The 15,978-nt window shown below is 43.7% G+C and overlaps 1 long non-coding RNA gene across 1 annotated transcript; it reads left to right on the top strand.

Moving 5' to 3' along the window:
- Positions 1-6,000: 6,000 nt before the first annotated feature.
- LOC133487964 (uncharacterized) lies at positions 6,001-15,651 on the top strand. Its single transcript, XR_009791512.1, has 3 exons — positions 6,001-6,275; positions 13,980-14,051; positions 14,587-15,651. It is a non-coding gene; the product is annotated as an uncharacterized LOC133487964 (long non-coding RNA).
- The last annotated feature ends 327 nt before the right edge of the window (positions 15,652-15,978 follow it).

The raw sequence follows: 15,978 nt of genomic DNA, 5'->3' as shown, positions 1-15,978 counted from the left end.
TGCTGTTAATGATTTGAAATCAAACAGTACGAAATGTTGTATTGAACAATAAGCAACCCATCTGCCATGACCAAAGTTTAAACAATGATTCTATGCGTGAGAGTACAAAGTTGGGAGTGTTTGAGATTATTATTTTAAAACCTATTTACTCAAATTTGTAGACAAGATTCAGTCTGGTGGGCGTGGTCTTCTCCAAGTCGGCACACCCTCTTCCTACGCCCCGCCACTGGGGTATTTAACTCTAAACTCACACCTTTCTCGGGAGAACTAGAGTTGAGTTGAGGCTTCTTTTTCGTTCTCCTTGTACCTGTGCTGGCAGCTCACCAGCTGGGTGGCCTGCTGCCACCCCTCTACCTTCTATTGATCACTTTGATCCTCAGGCACCTCCGGTTGCCACGACGTGTGCGAACGCCCGCCGCAATCAAGCTGGCAGCGTTTTTGATCGAAGAAGTCGACCATGCGGCTCCGATCGCTTTCCCTAGCCACGATCGGTTGGCAGGTCCTCAACAAGCAGCTGCTGGGATCCCTGACGGATCGCGCACACCTCTGAGGGCCAGAGCTCGGCTCGCCACCAGGCCCAACCGGCAGGAAAGTTATGAGCGCATCCCAAATGGGACAACAACTGTCCTTTCCTGTTTCTTTTTCCTTTTTGGGCATCTGGGTTCCTTCAACCAAACCTCCTTCATTTCCGCCTGAGATCCGGAGGAAGACCAACTATTGTTTTTAGCAAATAATCATTAACTTCAAATTTTATGGCAACATGTTCCAAAAAAGCTGGGACAGGTGGCAAAAAAGACTGAGAAAGTTGAGGAATGCTCATCAAACACCTGTTTGGAACATCCCACAGGTGAACAGGCTAATTGGGAACAGGTGGGTGCCATGATTGGGTATAAAAGGAGCTTCCCTGAATTGCTCATTTATTCACGAGCAAAGATGGGGCAAGGTTCACCTCTTTGTGAACAAGTGTGTGAGAAAATAGTCCAACAGCTTACTTAAAACTTACATTTTCCATAGGTACACCCAGTGACAACGGACTGGTCAATGTCAGGGAATATATTGATCATTTGTTGGCCTTCAATGATGCGAACGTTTTTGGAACATGGGAGGAAAAAGTTAATTGAGCAAGGGAGGGAACATGCAAACTCCACATAGGAAGGCCGTAGCCGAGATTTGAACCCCGAACCTGTGAGGCCGACGTGCTAACCACTGGTTCACCGTGCTGCCTACCAATAAACATTGATATTGTTGTAATGGAGGAATGTGTAGAATGAAGTAGTGATTTTGGTAACCTCAAAGTAGAGTCCGGCTGCAAAGGAGAAGGAGTCCAGCTGGCGCTCCTCTCTGCCCCAGAAACCAGACAGGAGGGAGTTCCTCACAGACACATTCACATCTCCTCCATGTTTGATGGAAGGGATCAGGGGCAGTGCGATGTTACTTTTGTTGCCTACTAACAGGTCGACTCCGATACTGCAACACAAAAGCACAAATGTGTGCTTTTGCTGTCTCATTTGTGGGGGATCTAGTTTCGTACTTTCTTGGGTCCTGATTGACTGGGCCTCTGACAGCGATGCTGTAGCTCACACTTGAGACCTCCAACCAGCTCCCCTCTTTGATTCCTCTGTTCACACAATTCAGAATGTAATAACAGCAAGAGAAGGCCATTTGTGAAGAAATTGTGTATGAATGCTGAAGAGTTGACATGCAATTGAAATGCTGTGCAATTAAAGGGGACGTTTGAGAGTGAATGTGGTGAATACAATGGTACAACTGATTCAATTTCCGCATTCAAATGAATTGAAATGCTATCAACTGTTATAGCGCCCCCTCAAAAACAGTACGGCATTGCATATACAAAATAAAAGAATTTTGTAAAGTGTCATTACTGGATGTATTACAGTGTTTTGGATGTGGGCCCTTAAGGGGTGTGGCCTACCAAGTCATGAGCCAGAGTCGGGTTGGATGGTTAGTCTGCGTGTGAGTGAGTTGTGGCCTACAACAGCTCCTTGAGTGTGTTTTCATTTTGTATTTGTGTGTTTATGACTGTCCTCTTCAATAAACATCTGAAAGGGTGTTAGTGACTGTGACTCTATTTAAGTTACCGCTGAAGTTGTTGCTTGAATGGGTCGAATTGTTTGAGAAAAAATGTTCAATAATAATGCTTTTCAGCATTCACCCAAAAAAAAAACGAACTCACCCCGACACCCTTCATAACAAGCTCGCACCAGCAAGCTTTATACTGATGTTTATTATTGATACCGTCCTTTGCAGCACTGTGGACCCTTGAGTACCATAATTTCAGTCCTCTGTATGTGCTACGCATATTTTAGAATTGAAAAAAGTACCTTGTCGTTATGTTGTAAGAGTCCTGGCTGGTTGCTCAATGGTGGCCACTCCCAGCCACTCTTGTTGAGTGTATTGTGGCTACATACAGTTTTGCTCATAAGTTTCCATACCCTGGCAGAATTTGTCCAATATTGACAATTGTTTGAAAAATATGACTGATGACTGAATGGCATCCACACATTTGTTATTTGTAAGAATTGTCATGATATTCTATTAAATTTGTGTACCTTCAGCATTTCTTAGTTTTGTGTTCACGTATTATTGTTATTCGAGCGCTCCGGTTCATGTGGTCTGTGCAAGGGTGGGAACCTCACAGTGGCTGGAGCAGCGAAGGTTGCGATGCAGTTGATGGAAGATATTGTGTGGGCAGGAGTATAAGTTAGTTCGGCTGTGTGTTGTAATGACAAATGAGTAGCAAAACACAAGTACACACATGTATAAGTGCCCTGTTAACAATAGCCAGTACCAATGTGTTATTAGAGTGTTTTACACAACGTATAAGTAGTGAAAGATGCCGTGTACTAAGCTAAAAGACAGGTCTGCATCAGAGCAATGTGACTTTTGTATCACCTTGTGTTTCTTATCACTGTAGGCTGAGTTTCGGCATCACTGGATGCGTCCGGTTCCTAACCGACTGTGGTGTTCTGGGGCGCTACTGTTGTTGCGGTTCTGTGGGAGATTTGTCTATAGCTGGCTAGAGGGAGACAAAGTTCAAGTTGACCTGTCAGTCGTGTGCCCTTCAAATCGTATCACAGCTTCTCTTGGCTAGGAAGTCACATAGCCTTGTGTCTAAACTACTACATAAACAAATGTGCCATTTGGCTTGGAGAGGATGCACCCCAGGTTGCCAATATTTTTTAGCATGACTGTACCTTTGCCCCTGCAACTGAATTATCATTACGAATAGAAATTGACTCCGTATTTTAGTAGTTTCTTTGTGTCTTCATCTGAGAAAAGCTCTATCAATCCATTGTATATCACTTGATCCTCATCATCAAACATGAAGAACAAACACGAGGTCTCAGCATGACCGAAAACGCCACAATTTGTGATAAGCAGGCAAGTACACAGACATTTTTGGGTGCAAGTGCTCAAGCCAAAAAAAGGGCACCTATCTCCAAAATAAGTCATACAATTAAGAAGAAAAAAAACTGTAGAATATGTTTATGTATTTATTTCTGTTAACACAGTCAATAATACAACTATTAACCAAGGTGATGGGAAGCTGCAGTGGATATAAAAAAGTCTGCACACCCCTGTTCAAATGGCACATTTTTGTAATATAATATAAACCTGAATAGAATATTTTTAAAGGGAAGTAAAAATAAACAACTGAGGTAATGTAGTTGCACAAGTGCACACACCCTCTTATAACATTTAAACGTATCTTAAATGGGGGTCAGCACACACATGGCACCATTTAAAAGGCCTCTGATTGACATCAAGTAACTTAAGGTGGGATCTTCTGTAAAATTCTCAAATAAATGCCCCTCAAATATCAAAACTCTTTGGGTGGAATTGATGACACAGAGAGTAATTTTTTTCAAATAATGATGAATGCAGAAAAAAAGGGCTGCTTTTTTTGTACAGGGCCAAAGGGCACCACTTGGGGTCTATGTGTGCACATGCCTGGTGTTAAGTGTGTGTACCCTGAATTTAAGGGATCTTGAACACGAATTGGGAACAGGTGAGTGGCATGATTGGGTATAAAAGGAGCTTCCCTGAATTGTTCAGTCATTCACAAGCAAAGATGGGGCAAGGTTCACCTCTTCGTGAACAAGTGCGTGAGAAAATAGTCGAACAGTTTAAAGACAATGTTCCCCAATGTACAATTGCAAGGAATTTAGGGATTTCATCATCTACGGTCCATAATATCATCAAAAGGTTCAGAGAATCTGGAGAAATCGCTGCATGGAAGCAACAAAGCCGAAAACCAACATAGAAATGCCCGTGACCTTCGATCCCACTGGATCAAAAACCGACACCAATGTGTAAAGGATATCACCACACGGGCTCAGGAACACTTCAGAAAACCAATGTCAGTAAATACAGTTCGGCGCTACATCCGTAAGTGCAACTTGAAACTCTACTATGCAAAGCAAGAGCCATTTATCAACAACACCCAGAAACCTCTCTGGGCCCGAGCTCATCGAAGATGATTGATTGATTGTAAGGTCATTGTTTAACACAACGTCCCAACTTCATTGGAATTGGGGTTGTACATGGTTTTTACATAATCTACTTTTTCCCCCTTATAAATTCAGATTTTTCCATGTAATTCCATTTTTATATGAAATTGTTAACATTTTTACTTGAAAGCTTAACACCGCTCGGTGTAGTTAGAAGTTGGGCAGCACTACGGCGCCAACGGGTTGCACTCACAAAGCAAAGTCTCCGTGAAATAGAGGGTGGCAGAACGTGCAAAGTCCTTACTGGTCTTTGTGAGGGGATGAAGGTCGTCCATTTTGTTGGATAGTGTGTGTATTTGAAGTGAATCGACGGAAGTGGCATTTGAAATCCTCGCTGCCAAAGATTAACTTGCATTCCGGCACGCTTGCCTCTGTGGCGCCATCTTCGCCTTCTTCATGCATCATAGTATCTCAGAGAAAAAAACTTAGTAGATACTGCCAAAAGAAGGTTCGGAGTAGACTCGCTAATGTTTAGCAAGTCTTCCCTACTGTAAGTCGCGTAATGTCGCCAAAGATGAACGAAAAAGCCAAAAAGAAGGACAATGCTAGAGAGCGCGTTATGGAGTCATCCACCAAGGTAGCCCTCATCTTGGTACCATAACGTGCACTGTCAAGCTGTGTCACACCTTTACCTTGATGTAGTTGTGCTTGTTTGTGAGGGAAGTTGCACAGGTTACCACGCTGCATTCTGCTTGAGATCAGCTGGAGCTTGTTTTTAACGTGTTCACTGAACTCAGTTGGTTGACTACAGCTTTACCCTTACCCTGCAGCTCTAAATTCAAGTCACTGAGCTCGCCAGCGAAATCAGCGAGGAAAGATAAATCTAAAAGCCACTGGTGGTCCTCGAGCTTTGTATGGTAATCCACGTTTTGAAAGCTTTAGGAAGCCCTTGATTTCAGGCAACAGTTCTGCAAATCTGGCCAAATATTTACCAGTGCTTAGCAACCTAACATCCGTGTGAACCACCATGTCTGTGTGTTCAGCATCATTCTCCTCCAAGTGAGCAGGGAAAAGTCTCCTCTGCAGACTCCTGGCCCAAACTGAACACGCAGTCTTCATTGCAATATCCATCACTTCTTTCATATTTAAAATATTTCCACACAAGGCTTGCTGGGGAATTATACAATGATAATTCAGGATATCTGAGAAAGATTCACTTTCTTTGCACAGTGCAATGAACCCACTGGTGTGACCTATCATTGCCGGTGCCCCATCAGTTCTGATGGAGACCTCACTCGGCCAGCGGACCTCCAAGGGCATACCCTCACTGCGCGAACACCACCAAGCTTGGTGCAGCGAGTCTTACGCCTGCGCCAAAATCAAGATGCACCACTGTAAATAAAGCCCTCAGTCACCAAATTTGATGCCAAACGACACACCCTCGTTGCGTCGGTATATGCCAAGCTTGGCGCAGACCGGTCTGCCAATAGCCAAACACGCACAGAGAGCCTTGTGCTGGTACGAAAAATCAAGATGTGCCCTATTTGCACTCCGGCGCACGTTCCACAGTCTACGAATATAGAGCCATGTCATTTTCTGCGTGCTGGTGGTGTAATTATATGCAACTGTGTACAATAAGCAGCCGCTGTGCTCCAAAACCGGTAACTTCCCGCCCTTACAACAGCAGGGTGCAATTGTCCCTCCGAGCCGATGCGAAACAGACCTTGCTGAGACGTTAAATACAGCTGGGAAATACACGCTTTTCGACCGATGCTTTGTTACAAGATTCATAGAGAGACAGTGGTGAGTTTACATGCCTGAAAATCTGAATTAGATATCTCAGATATTCTGAAACATACATTTGTTTTTGTGTGGTTGCTCCATAGCCTATTGTAAAGCTATTCGACCTAAACATTTTGTTATTGTTGTTTTTAAATCTAAATGTATTACTTTAAGCGCTCTGGGATGTTCATGCAGCAACCTGTTTGTGCACTTTTCTGCAATGTCAGTTTGAATTTTTTTTTTAACAAAAGGTATGGATTTTGTTTTTGTATCCGATTCATCCATTAATAATAAAAAAATGAATAAAAAAATAAAAAAAATGACTGATCAATAGATTATTAAAATAATTGTTAGCTGCGGCACTAGTCAAGAAAGTTTATTTTTTAGCTGCATAGAGAGGTTACCAAACCAAGCTGTGATACTATAACTGATCAGAATGTCTAAACCTGCTTTTTGAAAAGCAACATCAATCTTTGATCAACGACATATAAAATGCAACTGTTGCCGTACTCTGCAGCAGAGGCTGTCAACGTCAACGGCTAGGCTGTGGCTGACGACTGCCCTGTGGTCACCCACTCCTCAAGGGTCAAACACTATTTATTCATTATTCAGATTTAGAATGAGGTGATTATCGTCACATCCCAAACTCCAAACCTTAGGATTTCCAAAAAGTAGTCCAATATATCATGATTATTTTTCAACAGTGACAGAATTGCAGTGTAGTCATGTTGTGATCATTTGAATAAAAGCTTCTACACACATCTTTGTATAGAGTGAACAGAGCCAGTGAGCTCACACATCTCTGTGCTGCACCTGTGATCAGAGATTTAGTGTCAGATATGTTCCATTAACACTGACCCGCTGTCTGCAATTTGTTTAACACAAAAAGTACCATTTAATAATAAAATAATCCATCCATCCATTTTCTGAGCCGCTTCTCCTCACGAGGGTCGCGGCCGTGCTGGAGTCTATCCCAGCTGTCATCGGGCAGGAGGCGGTGTACACCCTGAACTGGTTCCCAGCCAATCGCAGTAATAAATAATTGTTTGTGTGGTGTATTAAAAGCTGAACTAAAAGCTACAAATAAAAGATGTGAAAATGAGCAAGAATCGTCTAAGTGGTTATCAAGAAAATGGTTCACAGCTAAAATGGGATCTTCAGTACTTCTGTTGCATTTGAAAGCAAATTGAAAGGGATCTAAGAAACAACTAAACTATGTCTTCAAGAAACTGATTATAATCCATCCATCCATTTTCTGAGCCGCTTCTCCTCACTAGGGTCGCGGGCGTGCTGGAGCCTATCCCAGCTGTCATCGGGCAGGAGGCGGGGTACACCCTGAACTGGTTGCCAGCCAATCGCAGGGCACATCGAAACAAACAACCATTCGCACTGACAGTCATGCCTACGGGCAATTTAGAGTCTCCAATTAATGCATGTTTTTGGGATGTGGGAGGAAACCAGAGTGCCCGGAGAAAACCCACGCAGGCACGGGGAGAACATGCAAACTCCACACAGGCGGGGACGGGGATTGAACCCCGCACCTCAGAACTGTGAGGCTGACGCTCTAACCAGTCGGCCACCGTGCCGCCGAAACTGATTATAATTTTCTCAAAATGTTTCATTACCGATGAAGTTGGTGCAACAGGACAGTTGTCGTTATTTTCAGCTTGACTTTTTTGGGCACATTATAAAGACACTCAGTTACCGCCGTACTTACTGTTTTTTTTAATTGATTGTTTTGTATTTATTGAGTATAGTGACCCTAGTGAGGATAAGCGGTAAGGAAAAATTGATGGATGGATGGATGTTCACAGTATTTACTGTAATTTAGCAATTATGACTTTAATGCAGCCCTACGGGGGCACAAACCAGTGCAAACTGTAGGCGTGTCCCAAGCCCGGATAAATGCAGAGGGTTGTGTCAGGAAGGGCATCTGGCTCAAAACTTTGCCAAACAAATATGAGTGTTCATCCAAAGGATTCCATACCAGGTTGGTCGTGGCCCAGGTTGACAATGTCCGCCACCAGCGCCGTTAACCTACAGGGCGCCGGTGGAAATTCAGCCACTGCGTGGTAGAAAGCGGGTTCTTAGGCAGAAAGAGAAGAAGAAAACAGAGCATAGAACTGAATGTGTGGACTCTGAATGTTGGGACCATGACAGGAAAAGCTCGGGAGTTGGTTGACATGATGATTAGAGGAAGGATTGATCTATTGTGTGTCAGGAGAGCAGGTGGAAAGGCAGCAAAAGTAGAAGTTTCGGGGCAGCGTTCAAATTATTACCATGAAAATCGAGTAGGGGTTATTTTAAAGGAAGAATGTCTTGGAAATGAAAAGAGTATCAGATTGAGTGATGAGGCTGAAACTTGAAATTGAGGGTGTTATGTATAATGTAATAAGTGGTTATGGCCCCCGGCTAGGATGTGACCGAGAGGTGAAAGAGAGATTCTGGAAGGAGCTAGACAAAGTAGCGCAGAGCAATCCAGACAGAGAGAGAGAGAGTCGTGATTGGTGCCGATTGTAATGGACATGTTGGTGAAGGAAACAGGGGTGAAGAAGAAGTGATGGGTAAATTCGGCACCCAGGAAATGAACTTGGAGGGACAAATGGTGGTACACTTTGCAAAAATGTACTGAACACTTTTTTCCAGAAGAGAGAGGAACATAGGGTGACCTACAAGAGCGAAGGTGGAAGCACGCAGGTGGATGACATCTTGTGCAGACGATGTAATCTGAAAGAGGTTACTGAATGTAAGGTAGTGGTAGGGGAGAGTGTGGCTAGACAGCATAGGATGATGGTGTCTAAAATGACTCTGGTGGTGGCAAGGAAGATTTAGAAGACAAAGGCAGAGCAGAGAACCATGTGGTGAAAGCTGAAAAAGGAAGAGTGTTGTGCGGCTTTTCGAGAAGAGGTGAGACAGGATCTCGGTGGACAGGAGGAGCTTCCAGATGACTGGACCACTACAGCCAACGTGATCAGAGAGACAGGCAAGAGAATACTTAGTATATCTTCGGGGAGGAAACGGGAGAAGGAGACATGGTGGTGCAATCTCAAAATACAGGAAATCATACAAGGAAAGAGGTTAGCGAAGAAGTGAGACACTGAGAGGACTGAGGAGAGGAGAAAGGAATACATGGAGATGCGACATAGGGCGAAGGTAGAGATGGCAAAGGCCAAACAAGAGGCATACGATTGGCCAGGTTGGACGCTAAAGAAGGAGAAAAAGATCTATACAGGTTGGCCAGACAGAGGGATAAAGATGTGAACGATGTGGAGCAGGTTAGGGTGATTAAGGATAGCGATGGACATGGATAGCGATGGACATGTGTTGACTGGTGCCAGTAGTGTGCTGGATAGATGGAAAGAATACTTTGAGGAGTTGATGAATGAGGAAACTGAGAGAGAAGGAAGAGTAGAAAAGGAGAGAAGTGTGGTGGACCAGGAAGTGGCAATGATTAGTAAGGGGGAAGTTAGAAAGGCATTAAAGAGGATGAAAAATGGAAAGGCAGTTGGTCCTAATGTCATACCTGTGGAGGTATGGAATCATATAGGAGATGAGACTGTGCAGTTTTTGACCAGCTTGTTCAACAGAATTCTAGCGGGTGAGAAGATGCCTCAGGAATGGAGGAAAAGTGTGCTGGTGCCCATTTTTAAAAACTAGGGTGATTTGCAGAGCTGTGGGAACTATAGAGGAATAAAGTTGATGAGCCACACAATGAAGTTATGGAAAAGAGTAGTGGAGGCTAGACTCAGGACAGAAGTGAGTATTTGCAAGCAACAGTATGGTTTCATGCCTAGAAAGAGCACCACAGATGCATTATTTGCCTTGAGGATGTTGATGGAAAAGTACAGAGAAGGTCAGAAGGAGCTACATTGTGTCATTGTGGATCTAGAGAAAGGCAATAACAGAGTACCCAGAGAGGAACTGTGGTACTGCATGCGGAAGTCTGGAGTGGCAGAGAAGTATGTTAGAATAATACAGGACAAGTACGAGGGCAGCAGAACAGTGGTGAGGTGTGCTGTAGGTGTGACAGCCGAATTTAAGGGGGAGGTGGGACTGCATCAGGGATCAGCCCTGAGCCCCTTCATGTTTGTAGTGGTGATGGATAGCCTGACAGATGAGGTTAGACTGGAATCCCCGTGGACCATGATGTTTGCAGATGACATTGTGATCTGCAGTGAAAGCAGGGAGCAGGTGGAGGAACAGTGAGAAAGATGGAGGCATGTACTGGAAAGCAGAGGAATGAAGATTAGCCGAAGTAAGACAGAATATATGTGCATGAATGAGACGGTTGTTGGGGGAAGAGTGAGGCTACAGGGAGAAGAGATATCAAGGGTGGAGGACTTTAAATACTTGGGGTCAACCGTCCAGAGCAATGGTGAGTGTGGTCAGGAAGTGAAGGAACGGGTCCAAGCAGGTCGGAATGGGTGGAGGAAGCTGTCAGGTGTGTAACGTGACAGAAGACTGTCTGCTAGGATGAAGGGCAAAGTTTATAAAACAGTGGTGGGACCAGCCATGATGTACGGATTAGCGACAGTGACACTGAAGAGACAACAGGAAGCAGAGCTGGAGGTGGCGGAAATGAAGATGTTGAGGTTCGCTCTCGGAGTGACCAGTTTGGATAAAATGAGCTCATCAGAGGGGCAGCCAAGGTTCGAAGTTTTGGAGACAAAGTTAGAGAGAGCCGACTTCGATGGTTTGGACACGTCCAGAGGAGAAATAGTGAGTATATTGGAGATGGATGATGAGGATGGAGCTGCCAGGCAAGAGAGCTCGAGGAAGACCAAAGAGAAGGTTGATGGATGTCGTGAGGGAAGACATGAGGGCAGTTGGTGTTCGAGAGGAGGCTGCAGGAGATAGGCTTACATGGAAAAGGATGACGCGCTGTGGCGACCCCTAAAGGGACAAGCCCAAAGGAAAAGAAGAAAATGTAATTATGACTTCACTACTTTGTTAGCTTAGGTTAGTAATAGACTACGGTGCAATTTTGATTTAAGTATAAATTTGGGGAATGTTGCTGCCATAAGAATGAATTAGGGAGGAGGCTGGCATTACTTTTTCCACACAGGGCAAGGTAGCCTTGAATAGTTTTTTTCCCGGAGAGGCCCGGATAGACATTAGCTCGCGACAAAATTATGAAATGCTTGATGCTGAGCATCATGATCTTAATGTAATCAAGATGGGACACACCACAATGCTCGCTCCTGCTAACCATTGTTTGGCAGACACACAAGGGAAACCGTCAAACCCATTTCTATGACTACACCATGAAGTTCCAATGACGGGTCCAACAGATGGCATTTGAGCAGCGCTGGTGCTAAAAATAGGAACGAAGAGGAAAAGTGGTTTGGTTTTGTGTGTACAGGTTCATGTGCAAGCATTTCTGATTTAATATCAGCATGCTGTTGTCATTTGCTGCAAATGCATTGGAGTGTATTCTTTGATCATGATTCTGTGCTAAAAATGTTAAAAACAATCAATAAATATATAAATGAAAACAAAATTGACAGTCTAGTTACATGTGCCAAGATGAGGGCAAAAGAGCATGCATCATCTGAGCTTCATAGAGAAACTCAGATTCAAATTGAAAAATCTGTCATTTTAAATGCTGGAAATAATATTATATTTCTGTTTACACAATCTCACTGTTGGAAGAATGTGTACCTGTGAGATTTCAGTATCAGTTTATTTGTGAAAAGACATTGGTGACATCATGGGATAAATAATAATGTTTTCCTGGTGGTCTTTATCAGTTATTTTTCCTCATTAGTACACTGTCAAACGTTGATTTGATGAAAACATGGTGTAAAACCATGTGAATTTTCATATCAAGAACATATGTGATCATTCTGCTTCATAAAGCATACATGTCAAACAAAAATATCTCGGGTGGACTGACAATTTGTTTTGTAATTTTAGAGCAGCATCACATTCACTATGGAGCCTGCTCACCAGTTGGGTTGTCTTTGTCAGTGTTAGGGAATGCAGTACAGCAGCTGCATGGATGTAATCAACGTTAAAAGAGACCCAAATTTGGGTCGCAGACCTATTTTGGGTGGGTCATGGACAGCTTGTAAAAAAAATTACATGTACTCGCATTCAGATTTTTTCGGTACAGAGGCGTACTAAGTTCCCACACGCAGCATTGTAGGAAAGTGACAAGAAATGTTTCTTCCTTGCACTGTAAACAAATACAGTGCAGCTCAGCTTTTGGCTGGTGGACATCATGGCAAACAATACGCCTTTGGTGGTACTGCAAACTCATTTGGAATAGTATTTAAAAATATAATATACTGTTCATGTTTTCAGAAGCTATTTTTAAACAAACAAAAAAACAATTCTTTATTATTCTTAATTTTTATGGAAGTGGGTCGCGACTTTGCAACAACAGGAAAATGTGGGTCCTGGGGTGACAAAAGTGGAGAACCAGTGGTTTAGCAAGCAAGCATGCACATACAAAACTGAGGAAAATATTCTTTTAAATATTCTATTTTTGCCTTCTTCTTGTATTGTTTGTTGTTTGTTTGTTGGCGGTACAAAACAAAGAAAACGACAAATTGTGACGCAATGTCATTTTTTTCCTCATTGCACTGGTGCATTACTGATTTAATGCAAATCATTGTCATTTTAAAACTCACTGCATTTATTATTGAGCAAATTTAGAAAATTAACTAAAAATAAACTCAGAGCGTCGCAGGTATGAAAAAAAAAAAGGCATGAAGTCAACTTAATAATTAAAGTACAGCTAAATTCACAGCCCCTGCACAGTGACCTGGAAGTACCTGATTTCGTCCAATCTCAGAAGCTAAGTGGGATGCGTCCTGCTTAGGACTTGGATGGTAGACCACCTAGGGTTACCAGGGGCTGGGGTTGGGCAGTGGGTCACTCACCTGCTCCCGTAAAGACCTACAGATTACAGAGTTGGCAATTGTGGCCAATGTGTGCCTCATGGCACTGAGAGCTCTAACTAAGTACAGTGTTTATTTTTTTTAAAATCAGCAGATGCATAGACAGTAGTTGTAGTTATTGAATGACGAATGTCAGATCAAATTATCCATCCATCCATCCATTTTCTGAGCCGCTTCTCCTCACTAGGGTCGCGGGCGTGCTGGAGCCTATCCCAGCTGTCATCGGGCAGGAGGCGGGGTACACCCTGAACTGGTTGCCAGCCAATCGCAGGGCACATAGGAACAAACAACCATTCGCACTCACAGTCATGCCTACGGGCAATTTAGAGTCTCCAATTCATGCATGTTTTTGGGATGTGGGAGGAAACCGGAGTGCCCGGAGAAAACCCACGCAGGCACGGGGAGAACATGCAAACTCCACACAGGCGGGGCCGGGGATTGAACCCGGGTCCTCAGAACTGTGAGGCTGACGCTCTAACCAGTCGGCCACCGTGCCGCTCAGATCAAATTAACGACACATTATTTACAGTGTTATAGATGCCTGCTGCTTTGTCTTTATAACCTGCCTGTTGGAGCCTCTGTCACCCCCCTCCCTCCCTCCTCTTCATGGCCAACTGTAAAGGAGAGCCAAGAGACGAATTCAAAACAACTGTCAAAACTTCTTTTCAAAGCTTCTTGTCTTTCATGAGTTGGGACATCCTTGACGAGATCCAAAAGTATACAGTTGTGCACGGCCACAGGACGGAAGTGGGTTGGGACATGTTTGTCAATGAACTGATGGATGTCAATGAACTCACAATTATGTGCCCCTCTCCCACAGTGGCTTTCCCTGGCTAGACCGCTGCCTTGCAAGTAATTCCTTCATTTACAGAACAAAGGCGACCATTCACAGGTAATTAAGTATATTAGATAAAAAAAACATCCTGTCAAGTGATGGCCCAGTGGTAGAGATAGGGGGTTAACATCAAATGATGGCTGTCTGGGAGTTCCAGTGTTGAACCAAAGAGGATCCCTTCCAGGAAGGTTTCCAGGCTAGAAATCGTGAAATATTTTGTATTTTTAAAAGTAAATTCGGCATGGCAGCAGTTGCAGCTCTTGTCAGAATAAAGCAAGTAGAATGATATAAGATTCATTGTGATTCGAGTCAGAAAATTCTGATTTGATGATCGCTTTTTCAGGCCCACTCGAATCCCAACTAGAGTCACCGCCGATTTGTCCACAGCCGTAATAGGGAGTCCTTGGTTTTCGGTGCGGTGCTGTCGGCGGCGACATAATCAGAATTTGTACAGATATTTGCACACGCTGTAGTCTGTCAGTGACCTATGCTGACGCAGTAGTCAAGTCAAAGGGCCGTGAATATTACTCCATCTGACTTTTGCACATTTTCTTACTTTTTCATATCATTTCATTATTATGCATATCGACAGGAAGCGGAGCGGCTGGAGATGTGGTGCGGCCGACACAACCTGGAGCTGAACACGCTCAAGACTGTAGAGATGATCGTGGACTTCAGGAGGCATCCTTCGCCACAGCTGCCCCTCACGTTGTCCAGCTGCCTTGTGTCAACCGTCGAGACCTTCAACTTCCTGGGAATTACAGTCTCTCAGGACCTGAAGTGGGCGACCAACATCAACTCCGTCCTCAAAAAGGCCCAGCAGAGGATGTACTTCCTGCGGCTTCTGAGAAAGCACGGCCTGCCACCGGAGCTGCTGAGACAGTTCTACACAGCGGTCATCGAATCAGTCCTGTGTTCTTCCATCACAGTCTGGTTTGGTGCTGCTACAAAAAAGGACAAACTCCGACTGCAACGGACAATCAAAACTGCTGAAAGGATTGTCGGTACCCCCTACCCACCATTGAGGACTTGCACGCTGCCAGAACTAAGACAAGGGCGTGCAAAATCCTCTTGGACCCTCCGCACCCGGTCACCAGCTCTTCCAGCTCCTTCCCTCAGGTAGGCGCTACCGATCAATGCAAACTAGAACTAGTAGACATTCCAACAGCTTCTTCCCTTTTGCGATCAACTTCTTAAACACCTGACCTACAATTCCATTACAACATGCTGGCAATTTTTTGACTTGAGTTCGTTGTCACATTTCTGTGGGGCCAATTATGTATTACTCGTACACTCACTGTAGTTGTCTCGCCATGCTGCACTATTTGCATATACTGGCCACTCATGCCAGAGTAGCATCTGCTCCATTTGCACACTGATTGAGGAGTATCTGTATTATTTGTACAACCAACATTGTCCCAGATTATCGCACTACTCGTCACTTTAAACCGCATACACTCCTTGAATTCCCAGCGCCCTTTGCACAATGGTCATTGCACCGGACTATTGCAATATTAGTCATTCAAACTGCTCTAAGTGCTAGAGGACTCTGCATCTTTTTGCACAATTGTCAAAAAAAAAAAATAAATAAAAAATAATGTACCGGCATTACCAGATAACTAGCAACCCTTTACTGCTCAGTGACAGTTTTTTTTTTTTTTTTTTGTCAATGTCTCTCTGTCTCCAAAGTGTTCTGTAAATTGACTGTCTGTTGTCGTACTAGAGCGGCTCCAACTACCGGAGACAAATTCCTTGTGTGTTTTTTGGACATACTTGGCAAATAAAGATGATTCTGATTCTGAGAAAGTTGTCGTCGTTTCATTAGTGTGTTGTAAGGGTGACCTTGAGTGCCATTGAAAGCTCATAGAAATTAAATGTATTGTTATTATGATTATTATTACTATCCATCCATCCATCCATCCATGTCTAAATTAAATGTCTTCTGAGCAAATATTAATTCGATCGGCGTAACCTTCTAGCAGGA

The sequence above is a fragment of the Phyllopteryx taeniolatus genome, chromosome 13 (assembly GCF_024500385.1).
Source record: "Phyllopteryx taeniolatus isolate TA_2022b chromosome 13, UOR_Ptae_1.2, whole genome shotgun sequence".
Classification (NCBI taxonomy): Eukaryota; Metazoa; Chordata; class Actinopteri; order Syngnathiformes; family Syngnathidae; genus Phyllopteryx; species Phyllopteryx taeniolatus.
This window is presented reverse-complemented; position numbering and strand designations above follow the sequence as displayed.